Below are 27,659 nucleotides of genomic sequence, written 5' to 3'. Positions count from 1 at the left end.
ACCTTGAAGGTACATTACCAATTAAACCAGAGTGCGCTACATTGGCAGCTAGGAGAAACAAGGCGCCTGAACAAAACAAAGCGCTTGAGAACAATGAGAGCTAACGGGGTTGCTCGAAGGGAAGTGAGTGCCCAAAAGCCAGTGTCGGGTCCAGCAAGACTCCGGGAAGCCGAGGCGGGAAGGGCGGGAGACCAGGGAAGGGTTCTGGGCATAGTACCTTGCACGAAAAACACGGAGGCGGTAGAAAGTCACTGCAAAACAGCGCGTCCACTGGAAAGTGCCAAGGGGGGGAAGGAATACTCAGGAGAGAGCTTATTGTGAAATGAGAGTCTCAACCAGCCACCCCAGGGGCTTCTCAAGGAGCCACGGCAGGAGGGAGGACTGCTCGCCTTAAATCTAACATAAGTGTTAATACTCAGACGGTGGGAAAGGGGAAAACTAAGGGGTCGCGAAAGAGTGCATCCCAAGTTACACCATCACTAAGATCTTACTTTAAGGCACTACCCCATGTGCTCGACATCGTGCAAAGCTCTGAGGAGGGAAGGGGCACACAGACCAAGAATATGAGTACCCCCAATGCCTCCAACGCCATTGTCACCCTAGGGCTTGTGTCTCCTAGTCCTGTGGATACAATGGAGGTAAACAAGGTAATGCCAGCAGGAACCCCCGGGGGTTCATGCCGGCCTTGGTAGAGGTTGAAGGAGAGGCTGAAGGAGAGAGTGGTGATCAATTACCTGGGAGTAGCAGGGGTGGTGGTCCCCTTGAAACACTGCTGTCTGCAATGAGGAATGAGATCAAATGTGGCTTAGCCGAGTCTAAGCAAAACCAAAACGAGATCAGAGCTGTGTGCAAGACCCTCGAAAAAAAAGTGGATGGTCTTTTCGAGAGAACTGAGAACTTGGAAGGAGCAGTGGGGGAGTTAAAAGCTAAGCTGGGGCCCGCAGAGGTTAAGATCCAGTCTCTACAGAGAGAAGGGGATGCAACGAAGGACAGGGTTGAATCCTTGGAAAATTACTCTAGAAGAAACAACCTCAGACTATTGAAGATCCCGGAAGGAAAGGAGGGGGGTGAAATCAAGGAATATGTAGTCTTCCTATTAAAGAATGCCCTCAACTTGGAAGAGTCAGCCGCGGAGTTAGAGAAAGATATCCAGAGGATCCCCCGTGACCCCTTCCGCTTGAACCTCGGGAGACTGAAGCCCAGAAAAATACTGGTGAACTTCCTGACTTACTCCATCAAAAAGAAAATCCTGAATCTTGCTCTCAAGGCCAACTCATTGAAGGCCCCGGATTTCTCTTTTGAAGTCCGATCTGATCTGTCCAAAACCACGCTAGACAGACAGTGGGAGCTCGGTCAGAAAATGGACAAGTTCAGGGCCCTGGGGGCAACAGTGCAGATGAGGTTTCCTGCATTTCTGAGGGTAATGTTCAACAATAAAATGCATAACATCCGCTCGCCCCTGGAGGCCGACGAGCTCCTAGCAACCATAAGCAACTATGCACAGGGGGGCATCTAGATTACTTCCACGCTAGCCAAATTTCACACTGCTATTTCACTGTCTCACCAGATTACCACTCCTGACCCGAATTAGTGTTGGAGTGTAGGAAAGCACGGTACAAACAAAAATCTGTACCAATTAGTATCAATCAATTAAAAAAAATACTGATAAACACATGGGAATAATGATTTGGAAAATAGGAAGCAGTAAACAGAAAGTCTGAAAATTTTTTATATATAAAAAACAAAATGGAAGAAAAGGGAATGGGGGTAGGAGAAAGGGGGAACAAGAAAGGTAAGGAAAAAAAAGTTAAGTATAAAGGCTTTTAAAAAAAAAAAACTGCGAATATACTATTTAAGGTATACACTCTTTGAGTTTTTCTTTTTCACACAATACGGGGGCCCACTGTTTATGTCTAAACCTTCTGGGCGACTATCTAGCCCCAAAAGGTCACGGCCTCTTGCCGGTCCTAATCGTTTTTAGAGTAGACAGGGTTAGGTTAGGGTCACTTTAGAGACGCAAATCTGGCAAGTCATCTGGCCAGGTTAATTATGGGTGGGTTTTCCAGGGGGGGGGGGATAAAGCACTAAAAAGTCCTCGTAAGCCAGACTTGGTTTTCTTTGTATTCATCAGAATCCACTTTCACTGCCGCAGGAGTAGCGTTAGCCAGGTCAAGAGCGGCCATTCTTGGATCACCAGCGAGGGTGGCCCGATAGGCTTGATAGGCGGAAGGAGTAGGAAAAGCAAATGAGTGGGTTAAAGTTTTTATCCTGGAATGTCAATGGCCTGTGTGTGAGGGGTAGGAGACACAAAATCTTACAATATCTGAGAGATTCCCCCGTGCAGGTCATCGTCATCCAGGAGACGCATCTATTAAAACAATAGGTCAATGAAATACAAAAAAATCTGAAATGGGTAGACAAATTTCTTTGTACGGACCACAATGCCAACATTCGTGCGATCCTCGTCATCTTCAAGAAACAGGCCAAGGCTCAGGTCATAGAGTATAAGGAGGACGCCAGTGGAAGATGGCTGCTAGTTAATATCTTGTTAGATGGGAGAGCTCTCACTCTGGTGGGATATTATGGCCCCAGCCACAACGATCCCTCATATCTTAATAAAATTCAGAGCCACTTGATAACTTCTCAGGCCCCGAAATATGGATGGGAGAGTTTAACTTAGTCCTAAACCCTAAATTAGACAAATCGCCCAATTCCAGAGCATTGACCCACGTCAAGTCTAGGTCAACTCTTATAGCATGCATGACAAACTTGGGGTTAGCGGACATATGGAGGGAGAGAGCGGGTATTAGTTTGGGGGTGTCTTTCCACAACCTCAAATACAAACATAAATCCAGAATTGATTACGCTCTCTTTAGCTGCATCCTTAAAGATGCTCTGAAGGAGTTGCTCTACCTCCCCTCCCACCTGTCCGACCATTTGGCTATTCTCTTCTCCCTAACTTGGGATCAGCAGACAGTATCCCTGGTGAGCTTTACCGCACTCTGGGCTCAGCCATTGTCCCGGTCCTGACTGTCCTGTTCAATGATATCTTATTGAACGGAGCAGTGCCACCTGAGTCGTGGGGAGAGGCAAACATCGCACTGATTCTAAATTCGACTGTGGGTCCTATCGACCGATCTCGCTCCTAAACAACTACTATAAGATCTTCGCCGCTATTTTGTCGGCACGGCTTGGGAGTGAGATCGGCACGATTATCCATCAATATCAGAAGGGATTTATACGGGGGCGCCAATTAGCAGACCTCACCCACGACCTGGTTGGCGCTATCGATATCGCCTCAACCTTTGCCCTTCCCTTGGCCATTATGACCCTCGATGCTACTAAAGCATTTGATAGGGTCAACTGGCCCTATCTGGCAGCGGTAATGAGGAAGTTTCAACTTGGGGCTAAGTTCTGTCGAGCCATCAACCTTTTACATAGGGATCCCAGGGCTAGTCTTTTGGTCAACGCTACTTGCACCGAGCCATTTCATATCATGAGGGGCACTAGGCAGGGCTGTCCACTCTCCCCCCTCTTATTTAACATTTATATTGAACCCTTCGTTCAAATCTTGAGAGAGGACTGCCGCATCCCGTCTTTCGAATTCTGTGGTTGGGCGAGGAAGGTCGGACTCTACGCCGACGACATTCTCATTTACACCACAGACCCGACTAAGGCTTTTCCTTTGGTTGTAGAGAGGGCGGAGTAATTTGGGCGGGTCTCCAGATATAAAATTAATCTTGGGAAAACGGAGCTCATGACTTGGAATATTGACAACATAAATTTTCCAGTGACCCCCTCAATTCGCTATCTGGGAATTAAAATCACCCATGACATCGGTACCCTAGTTCAGACCAATTTAGATCGGGTCTTTCATGAATCCAAGGCACTATTGAAAGCTTGGTCCTTCCTCCCCCTAACTGTGTTTGGGAAAATAAACTTGGTGAAAATGTCTATCCTCCCCAAATTTACGTTTATTTTTAACTCCATCCCACTAGCGTTTGACTCCAAACAGCTCCATAAATGTCAGCAGGAAATAAACTCTTTTATTTGGAGCTACAAAACAGTAAGGCTGGCATGGAAAAAATTAGGGAGGAAGAGAGAAAAGGGAGGGCTTGCATTGCCTGACCTAGAGTAATACGCCTGGGCATTCCAGCTGTCCCATTCTAGGATGTTGCTGAATACCCCAGCAGACACCGAAAATGGGAAAATGTTTAAGGCCATGTTAATCGGGGCTAACCTTCCACTTGACGGATTTTTATTTAAGTTTGGACATAAAAGGTTCTTTAAAAAGGTAAAGCTGAAGATATTACAATCACTGGCGAAAGTGTGGATTCAAATAAAAGCTAAAGTTGGGTTGGCATATTTTTCCAACCTCGCCCAAATCTGGGACTCTCCGGGGCTTCCCCCCTGTCTAGAAGATAGCCTCGCAGCCCCCCTACTAAAGGCAGGGATCCTAAGATGGGGAGAGCTGATGGCAGGCGGTTCTCTGGTAGAGTGGGAGGTGCTCTTTGAGAGGGTCGGCCCTGCCCTATCAAGATTCAAATATTTAAAATTAGTCAGTTGGTCCCGGGAGCAGTTAAGCAAAAACGATCAGGTTGGGAGGTGCAGCTTTCTGGAAAAACATTTGGTAGAAAGGCAAACGGGGGTAAGGAAGTGGCCTTCTGGTACTGGTCCATAATGGTGGAGGCCGACAGTGAATTTAATCTCCAGATGGAGCTGTGGGGAAGTGACATGGGGGCACAGGGTGAGGACCTTTGGTCTAGATCCTTTAGTCTCCTATTTAAAGCTGTTAAACCAGTATGGCTAAAGCGTAACCACCTGTTTACTGTGCACCGAGCAGATCTTTCCCCCCAAAGGCTATGTAAATTCCAGCCAGGCAAGTGCTGTAATAAGTGTAACCTCCCAGCAGCTTCTGATATCCATATGTTTTGGGACTGCCCCAGTATCATCACCTTCTGGGAAGCAGTTAAGGTTACCTTGGAGTCAATTCTCCAAATATCGATATCTCTCAGCTTGCCACTAATTATATTTGGTCTTGATGACAACATAACTGGGCCGGCAAGGACCTTTCTGTTTTACGCAATCCTTCTGGTGAGACGGCAGATTTGTAAACATTGGGTCGACTCCAAAGCACCAACCCATGCAGGCTGGCTGTCATCTCTCTATGAAACATCAAGGGTGGACTCAACTAGATCTGGCAGCTCTCGGAACCTTGTCTTTTGGAATCTGTTGGTCAAGTGGAGAAGAATAACTACTCGGTCTTCTGGGTTTTTTTTTTTTTCCTGGGTCCGATGATTATGCCCCAATACTCCATGGTCCAGATGGGGGTCCCGCCTCAAGAAGAAAACGTACCTGGTCCAACAGGCTGAAATATGCCTTGATGGAGTAAGATCTTCCTGAAAGTACCTCCCGCCAATTTGGTACGTCTGTCCGGGTGCCCGATGGGATCATTTTATTTTTGGTCTCTTGCCCAAGGACAAGTAGGGTGGTTGGCTATTTCTTGGAACGAGGGTCGGGCAAATGAGGACAAAAAAAAGATGGCCATCTACGTGTAAGTCTGTTTGGTGAACAGTGCAATGGCTGACACATGTTCCTGGGTGTGGGAGGCCTCCATGCTGCTGGGCTGGGGTGTGGGACAGGGGGCATGCTGGGAGTAGTGATACAGGCCTCCCACCACCAAACAGTCCTCCAATACATGATGGCTACCTACCTGTTAGGTGAAAGTGGACAGTGCAATGGCTGACACATGCTCCTGGGTGGGGGAAGCCTCCATGCTGTTGTGGTGTGGGACAGGGGGCATGCTGGGAGTGGTAGTGCAGGACTCCCACCCCCAAACATGTCTCCCAGTAAGGATGGCTGCCTACCTGTTAGGTAAGGGTGGACAGTGCAATGGCTGACACATGCTCCTGGGTGGGGGAGGCCTCCATGCTGCTGGGTTGTGGGACAGGGGGCATGCTGGGAGGAGTGATACAGGCCTCCCACCCCCAAACAGTCCTCCAATACAAGATGGCTACCTACCTGTAAGTCTGTTTGGTGAACAGTGCAATGGCTGACACATGCTCCTGAGTGGGGGAGGCCGCCATGCTGCTGGGGTGTGGGACAGGGGGCATGCTGGGAGTGGTAGTGCAGGCCTCCCACCCCCAAACATGTCTCCCAGTGAAAATGACTGCCTACCTGTTAGGTGAGGGTGGACAGTGCAATGGCTGACACATGCTCCTGGGTGGGGGAGGCCTCCATGCTGCTTGGGTGTGGAACAGGGGGCATGCTGGGAGTAGTAGTGCAAGCCTCCCACTCCCAAACATGTCTCCCAGTGAGGATGTCTGCCTACCTGTTCGGTGAGGGTAGACAGTGCAAAGGCTGACACATGCTCCTGGGTGGGGGAGGCCTCCATGCTGCTGGGGTGTGGGACAGGGGGCATGCTGGGAGTAGTGATACAGGCCTCCCACCCCCAAACAGTCCTCTAATATATGATGGCTACCTACCTGTTAGGTGAGGGTGGACAGCGCAATGGCTGACACATGCTCCTGGGTGGGGTAGGCCTCCATGCTGCTGGGGTATGGGACAGGATGCCTGCTGGGAGTAGTGATACAGGCCTCCCACCCCCAAACAGTCCTCCAATACAAGATGGCTACCTACCTGTAAGTCTGTTTGGTGAAGAGTGCAATGGCTGACACATGCTCCTGGGTGGGGGAGGCCGCCATGCTGCTGGGGTGTGGGACAGGGGGCATGCTGGGAGTAGTGATACAGGCCTCCCGCCCCAAACAGTGATCCAATATATATGATGGCTAACTAGCTGTTAGGTGAAGGTGGACAGTGTAATGGCTGACACATGCTCCTGGTTTGGGGAGGCCTCCATGCTGCTGGGGTGTGGGACAGGGGGCATGCTGGGAGTAGTAGTGCAGGCCTCCCACTCCCAAACATGTCTCCCATTGAGGATGGCTGCCTACCTGTTAGGTGAGGGTGGACAGTGCAATGGTTGACACATGCTCCTGGGTGGGGGAGGCCTCCATGCTGCTAGGGTGGGGAACAGGGGGCATGCTGGGAGTAGTGATGCAGGCCTCCCACCCCCAAACAGTCCTCCAACACCTGATGGCTACCTACCTGTTAGGTGAGGGTGGACAGTGCAATGGCTGACACGTGCTCCTGGGTGGGGGAGGCCTCCATGCTGTTGGGGTGTGAGACAGGGGGCATGCTGGGAGTAGTGATGCAGGCCTCCCACCCCCAAACAGTCCTCCAATACAAGATGGCTACCTACCTGTAAGTCTGTTGGGTAAACAGTGCAATGGCTGACACATGCTCCTGGGTGGGGGAGCCCTCCATGCTGCTGGGGTGTGGGACAGGGGGCATGTTGGGAGTGGTAGTGCAGGTCACCCACCCCCAAACACATCTCCCAGTGAGGTTGGCTGCCTACCTGTTAGGTGAGGGTGTTTGAGTTGTGCAAGGAAGTACTGCCATTTGTTTGTACTTACCAGCCTCCGTTCCCCCAGCTACTCCTGTGAGACTCTCAGGATGCAATATGGCAAGCACCTTCTCCTCCCATGGTTGCTAATGTTTTCTGTGGGATGGGAGGGCCACTGCCAGTCTGGTTCTTCTCCTTGACAACCCTATTGAGATCATGCCACCGCTTCATGATCTCCTTCTTGGATCGCGGGGTGGTCCCTACTGCATTGACCCTTTGGACTATCCTTTCCCACATTTGTGTCCTTGTGGCTAATGGTGTCTGTTGGACCAGGCTACCAAACAGTTGTGGTTCCACTCTCACTATCTCATTGACCATGCCTGTCAACTCACCCTCTGTGAATTTTGGCATTTTCTGTGCTGCCATGGTGGTTGCAGTGTTTGTGGGTGCAGGGGTGTGTTTGGTGGGTGTGGTGTTGAGGTGTGAGGTGTTTTGTGTGCTGGGGGATTGTTGGTGCTGGTGTAATGGTGGTGGTAATGGTGGTGGTGGTGGTGTGTGTCTTTTGTTGTTTTGCCTCTCCTGTCAGATGTGGTGTTTGGCCTTCTCTTCTGGAGTGTTGCAAAGGATTGTGGTCAGTAAAGGGACTGTATTTATACTCAGCTGTGTCGGTGTGTCCAACTGGGCCTTTGCTGTGAGGTGTATTGTTGGTGTTGTCCTGGGAATTGTAATTGTTTTTTTTTTTCATTTGTTTTATCACTGGTATGTGGTTTGTGTATTTGTGGGGCATGTCTACTCTGATGTGTGCTCAGTTAGGCATCGTTGCGGTGTTTTGGCTTCGTCCGCCATGTTTTTCATGTACCATCCGCTGCTGTGGCTATGCTGCATCTCTTCCGCTGTCTCTCCCATTCACTGCAGTGTGCGACCACGGCGGTCGGAAACAGCGGTTTGTACCGCGGGACCATCAGGGAAATCCTAATTTCCCGAGCGGTGTCTCCGCTATGCTTGCGGCCGGGTGAAGCTTTTCCGCTGCTTTTCCGACTGCAGCGGTCGGTTTTGGGTCGTCACTGTCATGCGTGTAAACGTGGTTGGCAGGAAACAGTGGATGTGGTTGCAAGATGGCCGACACTACCCATGTGAGCGCATGCGCAAAGGACAGCGCATGCGTAGGAGAATAGAGAGCGAGATTTAAGCCCTCCTCTCAGCCCCGGAAACGCTTTGCGTTCGAGCCAGTTTTCATGCAATTTCGTCCGGGTCACGGTGGTAGCGTCCAAGGAGAATGGTCGGGTTGCGGTATCATGAGTGAAGCGCCTGTTGTTTGGCGGAAGTACTGATTGTGCTTTCTTATGCTTTCATGATATGGCTTGTTCCTTTGGCACGTTCTTAGTTAAGGAATAATTAAGTTTCATTCTTAGCCCTCGCATTGATCTCTATTTTTGAGGAGAATCAGGGATAGAGGGTTCATTGTTGCAACTCAAGGTGTTTGGTTGCTTCCGTATACTTTATGGTATATTAGGCATTATCTAGTTAGTGATTATTCACAGAGCATTGGTTTCATGGTTTTTCATGTGAAAGTTAACAGGCCATGAACACATTTTACGGATATTACGTTTGGATGCTGATGGCAAGCATTCAGACTCTATTCTGATTGAGCATTTGATTCTTTTATTTTACTTAATCCAATCTACATGGTGAGCAAGAAATTAAGTACAGAATCTTCATTTCTCCTTATATGAGATACACGCCTAATCCTAAGTTGTTTCTACTACAGAGTCAGAAATCCTTCACATCAAAGCTACACCGTTTATACACTTTTAGGAAAAGAAGTTACAGAGACGGAAGCAGACACAGTAAACACAGGTATATATGTACATAGAACACACGCACGGTAGGACAGTAGGGACAGATATTAATGGTTTGCTTTCTCTTTATACAGTAGACGCATACCGCAGCTTTGCAGGCATCCTGACCACAGTGATTGGAGACGATTTCTTGTTTTCCCTTTCTTCCCTTGTTATGTTTTCCCTCCTTCCCCCTAATCACCAGTAGATGCATCAGTCTCTACTCTGGCATGTGGTGGTGATAGGGTGAAGTTGTGGACCTAACTTCTTACTCCGTGGCACTCCTGAGGCAACAAAGGTGAGGGCACGACAGTCACCGCCCGCGTCGAGCGCTTTTTGTTAGCCTGCTATCGCCGCGGTCGGTATTTTTTGGCGGTTGATCCTAATTTGACCGCCAGTTTATCCACGGTCCCGGTGGGCGGTTGTTTCCCACCTCCATGGCGGTCAGGGTGATTTTCCGCCCGCTATCCTAATGGGCCCCATAGTTGGGATTTTCCCCAGAAACTACTTTAAACTTTTATATTTCTTTTTCAAACTTGACACCAGTAGGATCTTCCTCCTCTTTTTCAACACCTACACTTATCAAAGTCTCACTTTCTCTACACTCCTCTTGAGCGTCAAAATAACGTAACTCCATATCATCACATACTTTGTTTACATCCGTTACTGAACCATGCAAAATAGCTGTATTAATTTCATTTAGACATAATGCAGAACTTTTCATGTAGTATAATCTTCTAACTAATTTACGCATTTCTGAATGATATACTGCTAACATTCTCAAATGATGAAAATGACTTTGACACACTTTCCTAGAAAGACAAGCCAGAGAATGACCTTGCAAGCCTGTATTTTTTCTCACTTTGCAAGGATCCAGTCCTTGTAATATCTTAATCTTCTCTTTCACAGTTTCTCTTCCATATTCTGTTAAGAAATTTAGTACAATATCAATAGATTGTTAACGTATATTACAAATACTACTACAATCCCATGTAAACACTGGAGCCTGGGTATGTCTCCCTTGAACTTCCTCAGCTATATCTTGTTCAACATTTCTAGGAATTAGCTTTTCTTTCTGAATTGCACAACCACCACGCACCTCCATTCCGCAGAAAATATTTTACAAAAATTTGTTCTATTAACAATTCTTTTTCTCTTACATTTGTCCTTCATACGCTGCATTATTGTATTTAAAGTCTTCAATCTTTTTAAAATTAAGATAAACAATCTTCTTTTTAATTCAAAAGCTTCTTCAATAAAACTTAGAATCTCCTTTTTTGTCTGTAAAATGCTGATCTCCTTTTATATTTTTTACATTTTTTTTAGTAAATTCTGCAGTACTCTACTTTTATATATTCTTTTTCGAATTTCTAAAAATTGTTTGTTACGTATTCCAACATGTTTCTTTTTTCCAATAATCCAATTTTCCACTTTTTTGAACATTTTCCTTTTGTTGTTGTTCCACTGTTCTTGTTCTGTCTGTCTCTTCTATATTTTTAATATTAATAACCATTTAAGTTTTTACTTTTCTTGCCAGAACACTTTTTCCTTGAACATCCATGTTGTACTGGATCTAATATCTCTTTTCCTTTTTTTTCAAATAAACCTCCCTTCTTTCTTTTCTTTTTCTTTGTTATTTTCTTGTCATTGTATCTCTTTCACAATAATGATGCAAAATATCTGAAAACAATAACTGTTTGGAAAACAGACTAATATAATTAAAAAAACTATTTATAAATATTCAAATGTATAATTATAAAAATATTCACATATATATATAATTATAAAAATACATACAAAGAAACTACATCAAGGATTTTCACAATGGAACAGTACTATCTGCATAATTCTACGTAGTCTGGGGGCGTGCATATTAATATAATGAAGCCCTTGGGTTGGCTAAGTTCATGGGGCACTTCTTAAAAAATAATAGTTCAGAGCCCACCAATGGTTCCCAGAGAGAGAGCTACAAGCCAGCAGGCTGGCTTCTAGAGGAATACATGCAAGTTCTCTAGCTGTCTCCTACAGAGAGAGCTACAAGACGCATCACAGAGGAACAGTTGCAGGCAGACAGGATGGCTCGTACAGGAAAAACTACGAGCCAATTGGCTGGCTTGCACACATAGAGCTACGGGCCGGTTCACAGACGAACAGTTACGGGGCGGTGGGCTGGCTCATAGAGGAAGTCCTGCCAGCCGACTGCTTGGCTCGTAGGAGAAGTGGTACCGGCCTGCTCGCGCACAAACAGTTGTGGGCCCACTAGTATAAGTAAAGCTGCAGGACGTCAACTTACAACGGCATAGGTGCGGGACAGTGATGTGCGGAGTAACAACGTAAAGGGAGTATCTCTTAGAGAGAGCTGCGGCATATTTCTATTATTAGCTTGCACAGCTACAACTGCAGCCCCAACGGCTCGCAGGGCAAGAGGAGTGAGTCGACCGGTCATTCGCAGAGGGAGAGCTGCAGGCTGGTGGGCAAACTCATAGAAGAAGACCTCCGAGCCGATTGGCTGGCTCCTACAGGGAGAGTTACGACCCGTCAGCTCGGAAAAGGAGACCTGCGGGCCCACTAGTCCACTTCTAGAGGAATAGCTGCTGTACGGTGATCTGGGGACAGTGAACGTGAAGCCGTTATCTTGTAGAGAGCTGCGGTATATTTCTAGTGTTCGCTTGCAAAGATACAACACTGACCCAGCTTGTAGACCAACAAACTGCGAGCCGACCGGTAGTTTGCAGGGGCACAACTGGAAGCCGGTGGGCTAGCTAGTACAAGAAGACCTGCGTGCTGAGTGGTCATCGACAGACAGCTGCGGGCTGGCTTGCATAGGAACAGCCAGGGGCCAACTAGTATAGGGAGAGATGTGGGACGTCCACTTGTAAAGGCATAGGTGTGGAATGGTGATATAAAGAGAGGGAACGTGAAGAAACTATCTTGTAGAGAGACAGCTGCGGTATATTTTCAGTGTTGGCTTCAAGAGGTACAACTGCGGGCCCAAGGACTCACAGAGACACAGCTGATTCCGAAAACCATGTAATATTTAAACATATGTCACGTACCTTTGGTACCATTCAAACTCATTACGACCTTCACAGTACACTACTGATCCCACCAACAACCCAATAAAAATATAAGTGCTATTTTTATATTATTTCATTTCTATAATTTTTATAAACACAAATGTTGGGTACGCAAAATTGAGAATATGAGATCACGAGAATAAACAGATGTGTAATTCCTAAACGATTATTCTACTATTTATTTAATATACTTATATTCAAACCTTTGAGTGGGATAAAAATATTGCAGATATCTAAAAGGCGCACCAGTGTACAGCACAGCTAAGACCCGGCCCACTTAAAAGCCTACGTATATTTAACACAGAAGTACAACCTAACAATTTTCATCACTTATAATCACAGTTACTTTATTAATGTGGAAAAACCATACAGAAAATGTATGAAAACTTTTTTCTTTTTGATCTCTCACACATTAAAAAAATTATCTCTTCTAAAGAAACGCCCCTTTCCACCTTTATTTTGTAACAACAAGCAATAAATAATCCCTTTAGCAGCATATAGTCACTATATACTAACACGGTGCAGTATACCTAAGTGTAAAGCACAAACACTATTTAGATTATATCTTAAAGCATCATCAAATTGTTCTAACCATACATACATACAGAAAGCATGTAATCCATGCACATTATGAACAGGTTCGAAGTATAACACCTGTCTTCACTTATATACAAATCTACCTCACAGTGTAAAATATAACATTACAACCTATTTATATGTAATATTTCTAACATAATACAGTGCAGTTTTATACCATTGAAACTAATTGCAACATTACTTATATACTACAAACCCTAACAATATGGCAATAAACTTAGAAAACCTATTTTATAATACAAACAGCAATATTATATTATTTATTATAAACAGTACCGCTGGGGACACAAAATAGTAGTGGTAGCTAGACAGAGTAAATAAAGGTGTAATTTGCAAACTTTTTTTGTATTGTCCCTTTACTATACCTATATTAACAGCTTTAAGTGGTATTATAAATTTGCCAACTGTCTCAAACCGGTAACGGAGCTCAGCACCGACAAGAACCGCACCACTTAAAAGCCTACGTATATTCAGCAGACAAACACACCCTGACAATTACCTTCACTAATAATTACATTTACTTTATCACTGTCAACAAAATCATACAGAAAATATACATCACACATTTTCATTTATGTCTTATCTCCCACATATTTATAAAACATGTCTTCTGAAGAAACGCTCCCCAACAACTTGCATTTCATAACAACACCAAAATCCAAAGCCTCCCACTAACACACCAGTCTTAACTTATATTGAAATCTACCGCTTTATGTAAAAAACGAGACCACAAATTGGTCACATAACGTTTCTGGTTTTTGTACCATCTCTGTTAAGTTAATAACACATACATTTTCTACTATAATCCCTTCACCCCTATTTCCAGACTAAGAATAATTTGGAAACCTGTGTCATTTTGTTTATATAATCGCAATACATATACAAATCCAAATAAATGCTACATATAATTTTGAAATCCATACAGTCTTTTTCACATGACAAGTTTCATTTTTTTTTTTTCTTCATAACAGATTTTATTTCGTTGAAATAGCATATAATCAGGTCACCGTCCCCTATGGATCAGGGGTCCAATGAACAAGCAGGTAATCAATAAACAACAGCAGTGCAATCAACATTTTCAAAGGAAAGGATCCCCACCAACTCCCCCCTCCCTACTCCCACCCTGGCCCTCCCCTCCCGGATCCCCCCCCCCCGGCACAGTGTTCGTATGATTCAAAGTATTAGTTCTTGGAGTCGCAATCAGTGTGTTGGCCCCTTCACCCAGAGTCAATCGGTAAGTGGTCCACATCGGAGTCCCGCTGCACTGGCGGTTCCAGCCAGAGCCCTCTATATTCAGCCCAGCGCTGCCATATTTTAAAGTGCTTTCGGGGGCACCCCCTGGCCTCAAAGACCGGACGTTCCAGCCCCATTGTAAAGTCCAACCCTCTCTTCCACACCTCCAGCACAGGAGCCCAGGGTCTTTCCAGGCACGAGCCACATCCCGTTTGGCTACTGTAAGGCCCAGGAGTAGCAGATGGCGTTTGTAGATATTCCCTCCCACTTGTTCCATTACGTGAAGGAGACCCAGTTTAGGGGAGCGGGGGAGGTCCCAGCCCAGCACCTCAGACAGGCAGTCCCACACACCCGTCCAGAACCGCGTCAGCCGCACACATGACCACACTGTATGTAAGAACGTTCCAACCGTGCTACCACATCTCAGACACTCAGGGGAAGCAATCAGGCCAGCTCGCCACAGCCGTTCTCTGGTGTAGTACGCACGATGCAAATATTTAAACTGAATAAATCTCAGTCGCACCGCAACAGCCGCCCCTCGTGGCGCCTCTAAGGCCTCCCTCCAGTCATCCTCGTCTAAGGCACCAATATCTTCCTCCCATGCCTTGCGTAGCTTATCTAGTGAGGCAGAGCAGTGCGTGACCAGAGTCTGATATATATTGGAGATTTTCTTGTCCCCCAGTTCCCCCATAAAGACCTTGGCTTCCACGGGACTAAATTCGGGCAGTTTGTCCAGTCCTAACAGCGAGGGGGACAGAGCGTGGCGGAGTTGTAGGTATTTATAAAATTGGGTCTGCGGCATATCGTATTCATCCCGCAAAGCCTGAAACGATTTAAGGGTTGTGCCTTGCATAACGTGGCCCAGTGTCGAGATGCCTATGTCATCCCAGCCCCGGAACCCCTGGAGAGCCGCAAGTGCCGGCAGACGTCCATTGTGCCAAAGGGGCGTTTCTTGCGTCAAGACATTCCACCAACCCATGCGGCGAAGGGCTCCCCGCCACACTCGGAAAACCACTTGAGTAACAATTGGGAGTTTTTTCCGCTTGCCTGCCGAATAAAGGATGGTGTGGAGCGTGTCCGGGTCCATCAGGTATCGTTCAAGGGCATAGGCCGGGTCTCCCCGGTCTCCATACCACCAGTCATTTAGTATGAGAAGATGGGAAGCCTGGTAGTAAGATAGGATGTCCGAAGTCGCCAGACCCCCGCAATACGTGGAAAGGAAACAGGTGCGGAGCGCTACTCTGACCGCCCCACCAGCCCAGAGAAACTGGCTCAGTGCAGAGTTTACTTGCCTAAACCAATGTGGTGCAATGGGGCATGGATGATTTTGTAGCTGGTACAAAAGGCGCGGGAGAGCCACCATCTTAAAAATGGCGGAGCGGCCATATATGTTTAGGGGCATCCTGGACCAGACCTTCATGTCTGACCGTACGCGATCCCAGACCGGCACCACATTACGGGTCCAGGCAACTCCCGGAACGTCCGTGAGAAAGACACCGAGGTATTTGATGCCACCTGCCGCCTCCTGTAGCGTCGACGCCCAGTGCCCAAGCCGTCCGCGCTGACCCAGTATCCACAGCGTGGATTTCCGTGTATTCAAGTGCAGGCCAGAGACCTCCCCAAATACTCGCATTATTTCCAGAACTCTGGGGCCAGATCTATCAATGTCCGTGAGGAAGAAGAGGACATCGTCCGCATACAGTGCAATACGATCAGACGGTCCCCGCACCCATTCGAGTCCCCGCATCTGCGCGTCAATTCTCACCCATGCCGCCAGCGGCTCCATGGCCAGGGCGAACAGGTACGGCGATAAAGGGCAACCCTGTCGGGTGCCCCGGCCTATGGGGAAGGGGGCCGAGGTCGCTCCCGCTATCCTCACCGAGGCCGTCAGGTCCGTGTATAGTAGGTGCAGATACAAGAGGAATCGAGGCCCAAAGTTCAGACGGGTCAGAAGCGCACGAAGATAGACCCAGCTAACTGAGTCGAAGGCTCTATCAATGTCAGCCAGGAGAAGCGCTGTCGGGATCCCGGCGGCCTTGGCTGCCTCTATCACCATCTGTGCGCGCCGGATATTGTGCCTAGTCGCCCTATGGGGCATAAAACCGGCCTGATCCGGGTGTACCAGGTCCGTAATATACGGGAGAAGGCGATTGGCTAGGGCTTTCGCCAGTATTTTCGCTTCAACGTTCAGGAGCGAGATCGGTCTGTACGACGCGTGCTGCTCCGGGGGTCTTCCCGGTTTACAGAAGACAACAATCTCGGCGTGGCGCCAGTCTGCCGGTAGGCGACCACGGTCTCTGGCCTCCTCCAGCGCCTGTCTATAGCGCGCACCCAGTTGAACATGAAATGTCTGAAGGAATTCACACGGGAACCCATTAGGCCCGGGAGCCTTACCAGTGTTCAGCTCCCCGAGTGCCGCGGTCAATTCGTCTAAGGACAGTGGGTGGTCCAGTAGGTCCCGGTCTTCATCTGAGAGGGCCCTTGGCGGGAGGTCAGCTAGGAATTTGTCCACCTCCGCCTCAGGGATTGTTTCTCGCGGGGCGTATTGGGCCTCATAGTATCGGGCGAAACTGGCCGCCAGTTCCACCGGGGCCGTCACAGGCTCTCCTGCCTCGTCGCGAAGTCCCGGTAGAGTCTGCGCATGGAAAGTCCCCTGACAGAGTCTGTATAGCATAGAGCTAGATTTGTCCCCCCACTGATAAATCCTACTCTGTGTAGCCAGCCACAGCTGGCGGGCCTCGTCCATTAGAAGAGAGTTGTATGTCTGCTGCATTAGTAGCAACCGCTCAACGGTATCCACAGACCCTTCGGCAGTACTCTCTTCCTCAAGGTCTCGAACCCGCCGCACAGTCTCCTCTATCTCACCCCTGCGGGCCTTGCGCGCCGCCGCGCACCAAGCGATGTCTACCCCCCGGAGCACGGGCTTCATGGCTTCCCAGAGGGTTATAGCGTCCATGTCGGGCTGATCGTTGCAGTCCCAGTACAGAGAAATGGCTTCGCGCAAGCGTGACCTGTAGTCGTCCTGGTGTAGCTGCCATGCAGACAAACGCCACCGAAATGGCTGTCGTGTCCTACCAAGAAGGACATCAACGGCGACCGGAGAGTGGTCCGACAAGCCACGCGGGAGTATTGATGAAGAAGCAACCCTTCCCATCCACCCATTAGGAACAAACAAGCAATCAAGTCTGGAGAAGGATTTGTGCACTGCTGAGATGTAGGTAAACTCTCGGCCATGGGGATGGTGGTACCGCCATGCATCAATCCACCCCATCCCTCGTACCATACCACTCAATTTAGTGGGAACATGGGAAATGGTCCCCCCATCTGATCTATATCTATCCTTGTGCCCATCCATGACATCATTCCAATCTCCGCCCACAATAGACATCACACTAGGTATATCAGCCCAGACATCAAACAGTTTCTCAATGAGTGCTTCTTGGAGCGGGGGTGGGGCATACACACTGCCAAAGACCATCGGCTCATCACCCACCATCCCTTTAATGAATATAAACCGTCCCTGCGCATCCACCCACTGCGTCTCATGAGTGTAATTCAGTCGATGGTGTATCAAAATCGCCACTCCCCGTGACCCCCTCACAAAGCCCGCGTGGAACACTTGGTGGTAGCCATATCGTTGGAGGCTAAGCGTTTTATTGCCCTGGAGGTGAGTTTCCTGTAAGAATAGCACATCCGCCCTTTCCCTCTTCCCCAGCTGCAGTACTGCACCCCTCTTAATTTTGTCTAGCATCCCACGGACGTTCCAGCTCACCACTCGAAACCCCGCCCGTGTGGGGCTAGACTCCTGTGTACCACCCGCCATCAATAGGTGTATAGATCAAAGATCCGAGCCCTCGGGGCCATCCAAACACCAGCGCTGACAACCAACCTTGAAAGTGTATTGTGCCGAAAACAACCATCCCACCTCCCACCAACCTTCCTCTCCACTCCGTACCCAGATCCAGCGAACCCCCACCAACTCCCCAAACCCCACCACAACCCCAACGTTGTCCACCCCCCCTCCCCCCCACCCTATACCTCAGTAACATTGAAGTATCTGTCGCGGTAGAGACAGTCTTCAGCCTCCAACGGGAGACCCCCAACCGTCTATGCCAATGGATCCCCACCAACCACCCACCCAACTTCAACTAACCCGTAACCCGATTAACTACTGTTAGTCCTCGGGGTGGTGACCGCCCACTCATGGGCATCCCCCGACCCACTGCTCGCCCCACACCGCATTCTTGCAGTAAAGCGTGTGGCGGCGTCCATTAGAGAGCTTTAAGGCGTGAAGGATCGTCACGGGTCCGGAGCCGGGGCCTCCACCACCTCGTCACCCCCCGACTCGCCATCCGTGGGAGGTTGGGTCTTCCGAGAGCGCGCCCTCCAGTTGCTTCTGCTACGCGATCTCCTGGGAGTCCTCGAGGGTCTCGTCTCTGAGGAGGGCTCGGAGTTGCGCCTCGGGGGAGTATGCACCTTCACTCTGATCGTCTCGTCTGTCCATTCAAAGACCTCCTCCGGCGTGTTGAAGAACTGTGTCTTGGACTGAAACACGACACGCAGGCGGGCCGGATAGAGCAGGGCGTATTGGATTTTAAGGTCTCGTAGCCGAGCCTTCGCTGCAGTGAAGGACTGTCGCTGTTGCTGCACCAGTTTTGTGTAATCTGGGAAGATCAGGACTCTGTGGTTTTCGTACATCAGGGGTTCCTTAGCTCGCGCCTGCCGGAGGATTGCGTCGCGGTCATGGTAGTTAAGGAGTTTGGCGATGACTGGGCGGGGGCGTGCTCCCAGCGGCGGTTTCGGGAGAAGCGCTCGGTGCGCCCGTTCAATGATGAAGCATCTTGAGAGGGAGTCCGGGGGGAGCCACCCCTCCAGCCATTTTGTCAGGAATGCCTCCATGTTGCCTTTTTCGCAATCCTCCGGCAAACCCACGAATCGCAGGTTATTTCGTCTGGCCCGTCCTTCCGCGTCCTCGACCCTGAGTGCCAAGTTCTTCTGTAGCCCCTCCAGAGTGGCAACCTTCTTCTTCAGGACGACCACATCATCCTCCACCTCCGTTATTCTGGTTTCAGTTTCGGTGATTCTGGCCACCGCGTTCCGTAGATCCTGGCGAAGCAATGTGACATCAGCCCCAACAGCCCCAATTTTCGCGTCCAGCATGTCCCGTGATTGCGTGATTGCCGCCATCAGGGCCGCATTGTCTGGGCCTGGGCCTGGGCCGGGCTGGCCCCCGGACGCTCCTGCTCCACCACTCGGTCCCGTAAACTTATCTATGGGGCCCTGCTTCGTGGCGCCCCCACTGTTGCCGCCTCGCGTCATGATGAGGAGCAGGCCCGGCGTCCAAGTATCTTCCTGCTACTGGCAGCTCCCCTCACGGCCAGGGACTCCCGCGTCGCGTCTTGATCCGAGGGGAAGGTGGGCACGTGTCCAAGGATGCCGGCGTACCTGGCCGTGGAGTCCTCTCCCTGCTGAGCGCCACCTCCCCTCCGCTTCAGCCACTGGAGTATGCCCCCCGTTCCGTTCGCAGAGCCAGGGATAGTAGACCCTCCGGGGGGGCCCTGTGCCTCAGGATCGTCAATAGCTCCGGCCAACAAGGGGGGAAATCCAATCGTCAGATGGCGACCCCCAGCTGTCCACGGCTCGCCGTCGGCCCCCAGCAGTAGCCCACTCCAGGCCGGGCTTCCACAAGCGTCGTTGGTCCCCACCCGGGGGGGGGGAGGGAGGGAGGGGAGAGAGGGGGGTAGGGCCGCAAGTATGGAGGCGTCCCCGGGAGCAGGGGCGAAGGCAGGAGCCCCCTAGCACTCCGGGGACCCCCGGCCCCCGCAGTCCGACTTGGCTGCCGAGTGGGTCGGCCTGCAGCAGAGAGTGCTTTCCCCCTCTTTTGTGGCGCTCGCCTCCCCCCGCCGGCTCACCTCACCACTGCCAGTGTCCCGGCTCCAGGGTGGCTCCGCGCTGTCCGCAGGTCTCTCGGGCTCTCCTGTCCCAAGCGGAGATCCGCAGGTCCGGGGAGCCGGTACCGGCCTCGCGACCGACCCCGCCTCCGCCTCACTTCCGGCCGGGCCTCTCGAAACTCGAGGTCCCGGCTGCTGATTTTCGCGCAGGCCCCACCTCGTCCGGGTCGCCGTGCCGGATCTAAAGCACGGAGCGAGCCCAAATCTCCACCGGAGCTTCCCCTCCGCCACCGGATGCCGAGCGTCTGGTCTGGGGGATCGCAGGTCGGGGAAATGCAGGATATATGGCGCGGATGATGTATAGGCGGGACGGAGCTCTCTCAGGCTGCGTCCGCCATGCTCCCCGCCTTGGCCACGCCCCGCCACAAGTTTCATTTTTTTGATCTGGAAAAATCCTAAACATATATAAAGTAATTCTTTAACAATTAGTCACACTTTTTACATGTTTTAGAACCAACTTGAAACACCAAACTTCAATAACACTCTTACTTAGAAATAAAAAATACTTTCAAAGTTAAAAAATAAGGCCTCAAATATTAACCACTACTACACAACACATAACACACATTAATTTCTAACTTACATTCGTAGTTGGTATGCAGATTCCAATGTCACAAACGTATGCAATTCATTCTTTGTCACACAGTACATATAATGCACCGATCTGGTCCAGAATGGAACCAGTAATGGCACAATTTCCCTGTTGCTCCACACATAAATAGATGTAAAGAACAAATCAAAATAGTTCCTTGATTTTTTCAAATTGCAAAACTTCTCTCTATTGGTTATTTTTTAACTTCCCACATAATCATTATTTTTAATCTAATGACACATACAGGTGAGAAGTTAAACGTATTCTATCAACAGTTTAAAGAACATTCTACGGCACCTGCAGGTTAAAAGTTCATCATTGCTTTGAGTTCACACAGTGCTTTCCATATACAAGTAGCAGGTGTGGTTGAACTGAGCAAATGTCATCCTATCGTATGAACTCCATATTCAAACTGCTTTTAATTAACCAATGACAAAGATGCTTTTCCAGAAACTAATATGCACCCTACTTTTCAGAAAACAATACTTTGCATCACCCAATCAGTTATCGTTTTGTATGAGAAAATAAAGTTGTCCCCCATCTTTAAACATATCTCTTATTCTAAAAACGTGCTTCACACATCTATCCATACCTCCCAGCCATGCCTAATAATTGCTAGTGTGGATCACAGGACACAGGTATGTTTTCTGATGCAAGAAGTATGCAGAAGAGAGATGTATTGACTTAGAGCTAGGTTTACAAAATGTGGACATTAAATGGTTTAGACAGAGAGGATTGAAGTGGCACCAATTGTTGCCTTTGGTAAAACCTCTTTGCATCTCCAACACCCTGACCTCATGATTCTGCACTGTGATGGAAACGACCTAGACACATTGACTGGGTAGGTTTGAAAATGCTAAGGAATGACACCTTTCGACAATTGATCTTGCTTTTGACACAAACAGTCTTTGTATATTCTAATATATGCCAAAGACACAAGTGAAAATGGTCAAGCCAATTTTGTCCTCAGATTGAAAAATCTAGGAAGAATGTCAACAAAGCTGTGTCTGCATACCTCAGAGACCATATAATGGGGTCGAGCTACAACAACATACATTTATATATGGCTGATATCTACAGAAGTGATGGAGTACACTTCACAGATCAGGGAAATCGCAGAGTGATAACTGTGATCCGGCTAGCACAGGGAGACCTGCGGGTCGTCGGGCATGCTCGCAGAGGGAGTGCTGGGGCCCGTGGGCTCGGCTCGCACAGTGTGAGCTACGGGCTGTTGCCTCGGCTCTCACAGTGTGAGTTACGGGCCGTTGGCTCACAAACGCACACCAGCGTGCTGGCTCGCAGAGGGAGAGTTTGGTCTAACACGCAAAGTGAGACCAACGGGCCAACGGCCCTACTAGCTGACACACCTATCACCTAACAGACTGACTCGCACATGTACAGCTAAGGACAGGATGGTTCGCAGACGCACAGCTGCAAGCCAACGGACTGCTACTGTTTTTGCTTTAGGGTACTACAGTGGTGTTTGGGTAGTGTAGGGGGATGTGCTGGGGGTAGTATATTATGCTTTAGAATAGTACAGTGCTGTTTGTGTACTGTAGGGGGTTCAAGCTGGAGGTAGCGTTTTAGGGTTTAAGGTAGTGCAGTGGTGTTTCTCTAGTGTGGAAATTCATGCAGCGAGTACTGTTTTAGGATTTACAGCAGTGCAGTGGTGTTTGTGTACTGTTTGGTGGTTCATGCTGAGAGTATCATTTTAGGGTTTGAGGTAGTGCAGTGGCATTTCAGGGTAATGTAAAAATCGTGCTGCAGGTAGTATCTTAGAGTTTATCAAAAATGCAGAGGTTATTCAGTAGTGTAAAGAGTGATGCTGGGAATAGTGTTTTAGTGTTAGGGTAGTGCAGTGGTGTTTGTGTAATGTAGGAGGATCGTGCTGAGAGTAGTGATTTAGGATTTAGGATAACACAGTGGTGTTTGTGTAATGTGGCAAGTTATGCAGCGACTACTCTTTTAGGATCTAGAGTAGTGCAGTGGTATTTGTGTACTGTTTGGGGGTTCATCCTGGGGTAGCATTTCATCGTTTAAGGAAGTACAGTGGTGTTTGGGTAGTGTAAAAATGGTGCTGGAGGAAGTGTTTTAGAGTTTATGAAAATGCAGTGGTGTTTTTATAGTGTAAGAGGTCATGCGGGTGAGTAGAGTTTTATAGTTTAGGGTTGTGCAGTGGTGTTTGTGTAGTGTAGGGGTTCGTGTAGGGGTAGTGTTTCAGGGTTTAGAGTAGTGCAGCGGTGTTTCTATAGTGTAGAGGGTCATGTTGGGGTAGTGTTACTGTTTGTGTAGTGTAGGTGTTCGTGCTGCGGTAGTATTTCAGTGTAGTGCAGTGGTGTTTGTGTAGTGTAGGGTGTCGTGCTCGTGGTAGTGTTTTAGGGTTTAGGGTGGTGCAGTGGTGTTTGGGTAGTGTAGGGGTTCATGCTGGGGGTAGTGTTTTGGGTTTAGGGTAATGCAGTGGAGTGGACAGAGCTTCTCTCCCTATTCAACAACCACAGCTCTTTAAAGAGCAGCACTTGTGCGCTGGCTCATGCTTGACCTAAAAAAGAGTGCCCATGTGTGGCCCACCTCATCCCTAATGCTCTCCCCATGTCTTATTGCAAAGTAAGACACTCTTTTATTGTGAAGTAGTGGGGCCTTCACACTCCTGGGCCCAAGTGCCACGACGTTTGCATAACTAATTTGACATACTGTATTCTCTTCTCCTTGGTAAAGTCCTCCTCCCAGCAGCCTTTCTTCCATCTCCCTAAAGCATAATGTTAAGGGTTCTCCTAGGTTCCAATAATCCCCTCTCTTGGGCCATTAGTCCAATGCCAAAAACAACACTGGCACATCAAGGGGGCACTGAGCCCTAATGCAAGAAAAGAACGATTAAAGCAGCCATAGTAGTGGTTTATTTGGGCCCTCACATCCCTGGGTCCTGGTGCCACTGCACTTGAGGCACTAATGTTACTTACTCCTCTGCCAATTCCACTGGCTGTTATATCTGAAAGAGACAGTTAGTTATAGATTCCTTACCATAGAATTTCCCCCAGGTATCAGACTGGATCCGGAGAATTTTTTCTTAGCAGTACCACTGCGCGTCTGTAGGTGGCGTTGGTCGACTCCGTGGCCATTGTCTGCATCGTAGTAGCCGGGATTAGGTTGTGGTGGCTACTTAGATGCTGCCCCTGCGTGGTGAGGTCAGTTCTGACACAGCTTTCCACGTCAGAAGCTCAGAGCCATGAAAGACACTGACCACTGGTGTGCCACAACTAGTGCCCTGTTGGAAGAACGGGGAAGATGGGTGGGGCTGTAAGGAATCTGTAACTAACCTATGTTTCTTACAGATACATCATTACTGAAGGTCAGTAACTTGTTCATCTGAAAGAGAGAGTTAGTTATAGATTCCTTACTTTAGAATAGATGCCCCAGCAATACCAACCCCGGAGGAGGGTCTTCGAACCAAGTTGACACCAGAAAGTCCTAGAGGACAGAATGGGTAAAATAGCCATCCCTCCCGACTTGACTGTCCAGGCAGAAATGTCTGGTCAACGTGTGCATAGATGCTCAAATTGCCGCCTGGCAGATGTCAAGGAGTGAGACTCCATGTGACAATGTAGTAGTTGCTGCCGTAGCCCTAGTGGAATTAGCATGAAGCCCCACTGGAGGTTCCTTTTTGCTAAAGCGTAACAGATCTTAACACATAGGATAACCCATCGAGAGATGGTACACTTTTGAACAGCCCGACTCTTCTTGGCATTTACATAGCGAATGATGAGTTCATCATCCGCCCGTAAATCTTTTGTGCTGTCAAGGTAGAAGGACAGCGCACATTTTGGCTCCAGACAATGGAGTCTCTCCTCCTTCTTGAAAGGGTGCGGAGGTGGGAAAACAGTGGGCAAATTGATAGTTTGTCCTATGTCCAGCGGTCCAGATGATCAGGCCTCTGAATGTGAACCTTATGGCCTCCACCCTTCCACCTGCTCGTCTCACCTGAAAGGATATCTGCATGTAAAAGGAGGCCAAAGTTGGCAGGGTGTATGAGGCCTAAGGTGTCCATGTGTTTTTGATTTTGATTGTTTAAAGCAAACATTCTTGATTTGTTAATGGGGACCTGAAGGTACATCTGTGTGAGAATTAAAGGACGGGGTCTACACTGATTGAATTTATGGAGTCGCTTGAAGCATCACAATAAAAATGAATTCTTTTGTAGAGGTAATGTGAGGATGCTGAGTTTTGGAAAATGTTCTTTTAAGAGACTTATAAAACAATGCCTGCCCTAGGTACCATCTGGTTAGCTAGTATACTAATGTGTATCCTTTGAAAGCACTTGTTTTACCTTGTACAGGGTCACTGGAATGATGATATTCTGTATTCACAGAATTTTTTGTATAATTATGGATTTGCCACATTTGCAACATAATCCACCACCTGCAGTATAATCTGCAGATTATAATAAACCAAATTTTGTTTCTAGCTCAAATGGCTCAAGAGTTACATAGAACACATTGACGTGTTTGCATGCAGGGAAAGCCCTTTGCAAATGACAACTGGTCATCTCTCAGTTGCTTATTTCTGTATTTGGTTCATATATTTGTACTAATAAGGTGAAATCTATGCTCAGACAGTATTGACATGTGGAAAAAAGTTCTATGACTCTCTAGTCTCCCATACAGAAATCTGCATTGATCACATTAACCAAGTTTCATAATGTGAACGAGCGCATTTCCCATCAATTAGTTTAACGTGCACTTATTTTGCACCTTATTTTACACTTTTAGTTATGTACATTATTCTAAATGCAGCTGCTATGAACGTGAAAATACATCAAAATACTTCTAGAAAATGTTGTTGTGTTTAGCCAATCCACTGACTCCTCCACCACAGGGCTCAAGATTACAGCTGTCACGTGTTTTATTCACTTCAACTGTCATGTAACTGAAGACGGCCTGGAAACGTGAAAATTAAACTAAGTTGCACTTCCTGCACATCTTCGTTCATTGTTCTACTTAGTATAAATAGATAGATAGATACATAGATAGATATATAGATAGATAGATAGATAGATAGATAGATAGATAGATAGATAGATAGATAGATAGATAGCTAGATAGATAGATAGATAGATAGATAGATCACTGCCATCAAGTTATGTTAATTGTGGTTTATTAATGTTTTATGTGCCTTAGCGGGTATTGCATCTGAGTATAGAATGGCCTGAGAAATCGTCCCATGGCTGTGCAGAAATAATTACTGGAAAACAACTATGTTAGTTCATTGTTCAAATGTAGTCAATAAACACATATATCACAATACTGTGAAATTGTCAAATCAAATGTATATTAATTCCGCTCTTGATTACTATTACTTTCACCTTGATCTTTAGGCTAGTTCACTACTTTTTAACTTATTCCTACTTGCTACATATTTATTCGATTAAAATTGTTGGCCTCTATATTGTGTCATTAGTAGTTTGCATTTAAAGTCTATTATGTTGTGCATTATATTGCGGTTATTGCAGGTTCTCTCTCATTTCCCTTATTTTTTTTTTTATATTTTAGTAAAGCAAGGACATCATATAAATCCAACTTTGAAGAACCATCAGCAAAGATTCATACCAAAGGGAGATATAATTTGCGGTGCTACAATTGCATTTGTTTGACATTAACCCTGAGCAAAATATAGGAACTTCTAAAAATGCAGACAGCGAAGACTGTCCACACTGGGATGAAAACGAACCACAGACTTCAGCTGATCTGAAAAAGAACTCATATATCACGAATAATTTGTTGCAGAAAAAAAAAGCTGCAGGCTACATTTTACCCACAACCTCACACTTTTTTTATGTTGACATGTCGTTTTTGGGACCAGGATGTTCTCTGTTTAGTTATCTTCCTTGCACCGATATTTTCCTTTTTATTTGCTGAAATGTTTGTACAACCTCCGTTGCTTTCTAAATTTGCTACTAGCTGGGCATCATCGTTCACCTCCTCAAACCCTTCAAAACCACACACCACCTGTTGTATTTTGCCAGCTCCACTACAACCATCCGTATCCTCTGTGTGATCTTTATTGGTTTAGGCTTACAATCCCTTCATATTTACCCTCGAGACTGCCCATAGCTTTGGTTCGCAATCCGGCTTCCTCCACCATCCTTCACAGCCCTTATAACCAAGTGCCTTTGCCTTCTATCGTCGCTCTCACTGTTACTGTAGACTTTCAAAGAAGTTCAGGCTTCTTCACTGAAACCCTCTTCTCACTGGTAGTTCATAGATGTTCTTATTCTGGCGGGTTTTTCAAAGGGTGATCCTACCAAATAGTTGCTATTAAGTTAGCTTTACGTTGAATGTTTTCTGCTCTATGTATAAAGATGTTGGGTAAGAACACTATAGAAATATGAATAAAGAAAGGTTTTGGTTAATATTTCTCCAAGTTATGCAACCATTGGACCTTCTTTCTGAACTGCCTGTTAATGCCAGGCTCAGGCACAGTGTCTGAGGCCAAACATCGATTTGATTAATTTGAAATTATCGCACTCCTAAGGTTTTCTCCACTCAAATTCTTCCACAGGATGGATCATGTTTGACTGAGCACCTCTATTTTTTATATGCACTGGGCCTGATTTATGAGGTTTTGGCTCAGGCAAGCACAAGGAATATTGCTGCGCTGTCCTACGTCGAAACAAAAGGGCAGGAATGTGCTGTATATAAGTGTCAGTCAGTCAAATACTTTATTGCGATAACTTAATATCATACAAAGACAATGGCAAATATACGAAACAAAAAGTCAAACATCACATACATTTAAAAACAATTAAAAACCAGTTTAAAAATGACAGGTTAAAAAGACCAACATACACAATGTTACATTTTAACATCAGCATAACTGGTACAAAGTGCAAAGTGCAAAAGTGCAAGAGTGCTAATGTGCAATGAAGACTTAAAAAATATAAAAATGTAAAAATGCTAAGGGGGTCCCCAGCAAAAT

At 47.4% G+C, this 27,659-nt stretch overlaps 1 protein-coding gene across 4 annotated transcripts in view; it reads left to right on the top strand.

Annotated features, from left to right (window-relative positions):
- LOC144791749 (disintegrin and metalloproteinase domain-containing protein 28-like) overlaps positions 1 to 27,104 on the top strand; it is a 3,662,699-nt gene extending 3,635,595 nt beyond the window's left edge. For all 4 annotated transcript variants that reach the window (XM_078666520.1, XM_078666519.1, XM_078666518.1 and 1 more), the window contains one exon: positions 26,234 to 27,104. The gene's annotated coding sequence lies outside the window, so the exon portion shown is untranslated. The remainder of the gene's footprint in view (positions 1 to 26,233) is intronic.
- Positions 27,105 to 27,659: the final 555 nt, after the last annotated feature.

Source organism: Lissotriton helveticus, chromosome 11, assembly GCF_964261635.1.
Source record: "Lissotriton helveticus chromosome 11, aLisHel1.1, whole genome shotgun sequence".
Classification (NCBI taxonomy): domain Eukaryota; kingdom Metazoa; phylum Chordata; class Amphibia; order Caudata; family Salamandridae; genus Lissotriton; species Lissotriton helveticus.
This window is presented reverse-complemented; position numbering and strand designations above follow the sequence as displayed.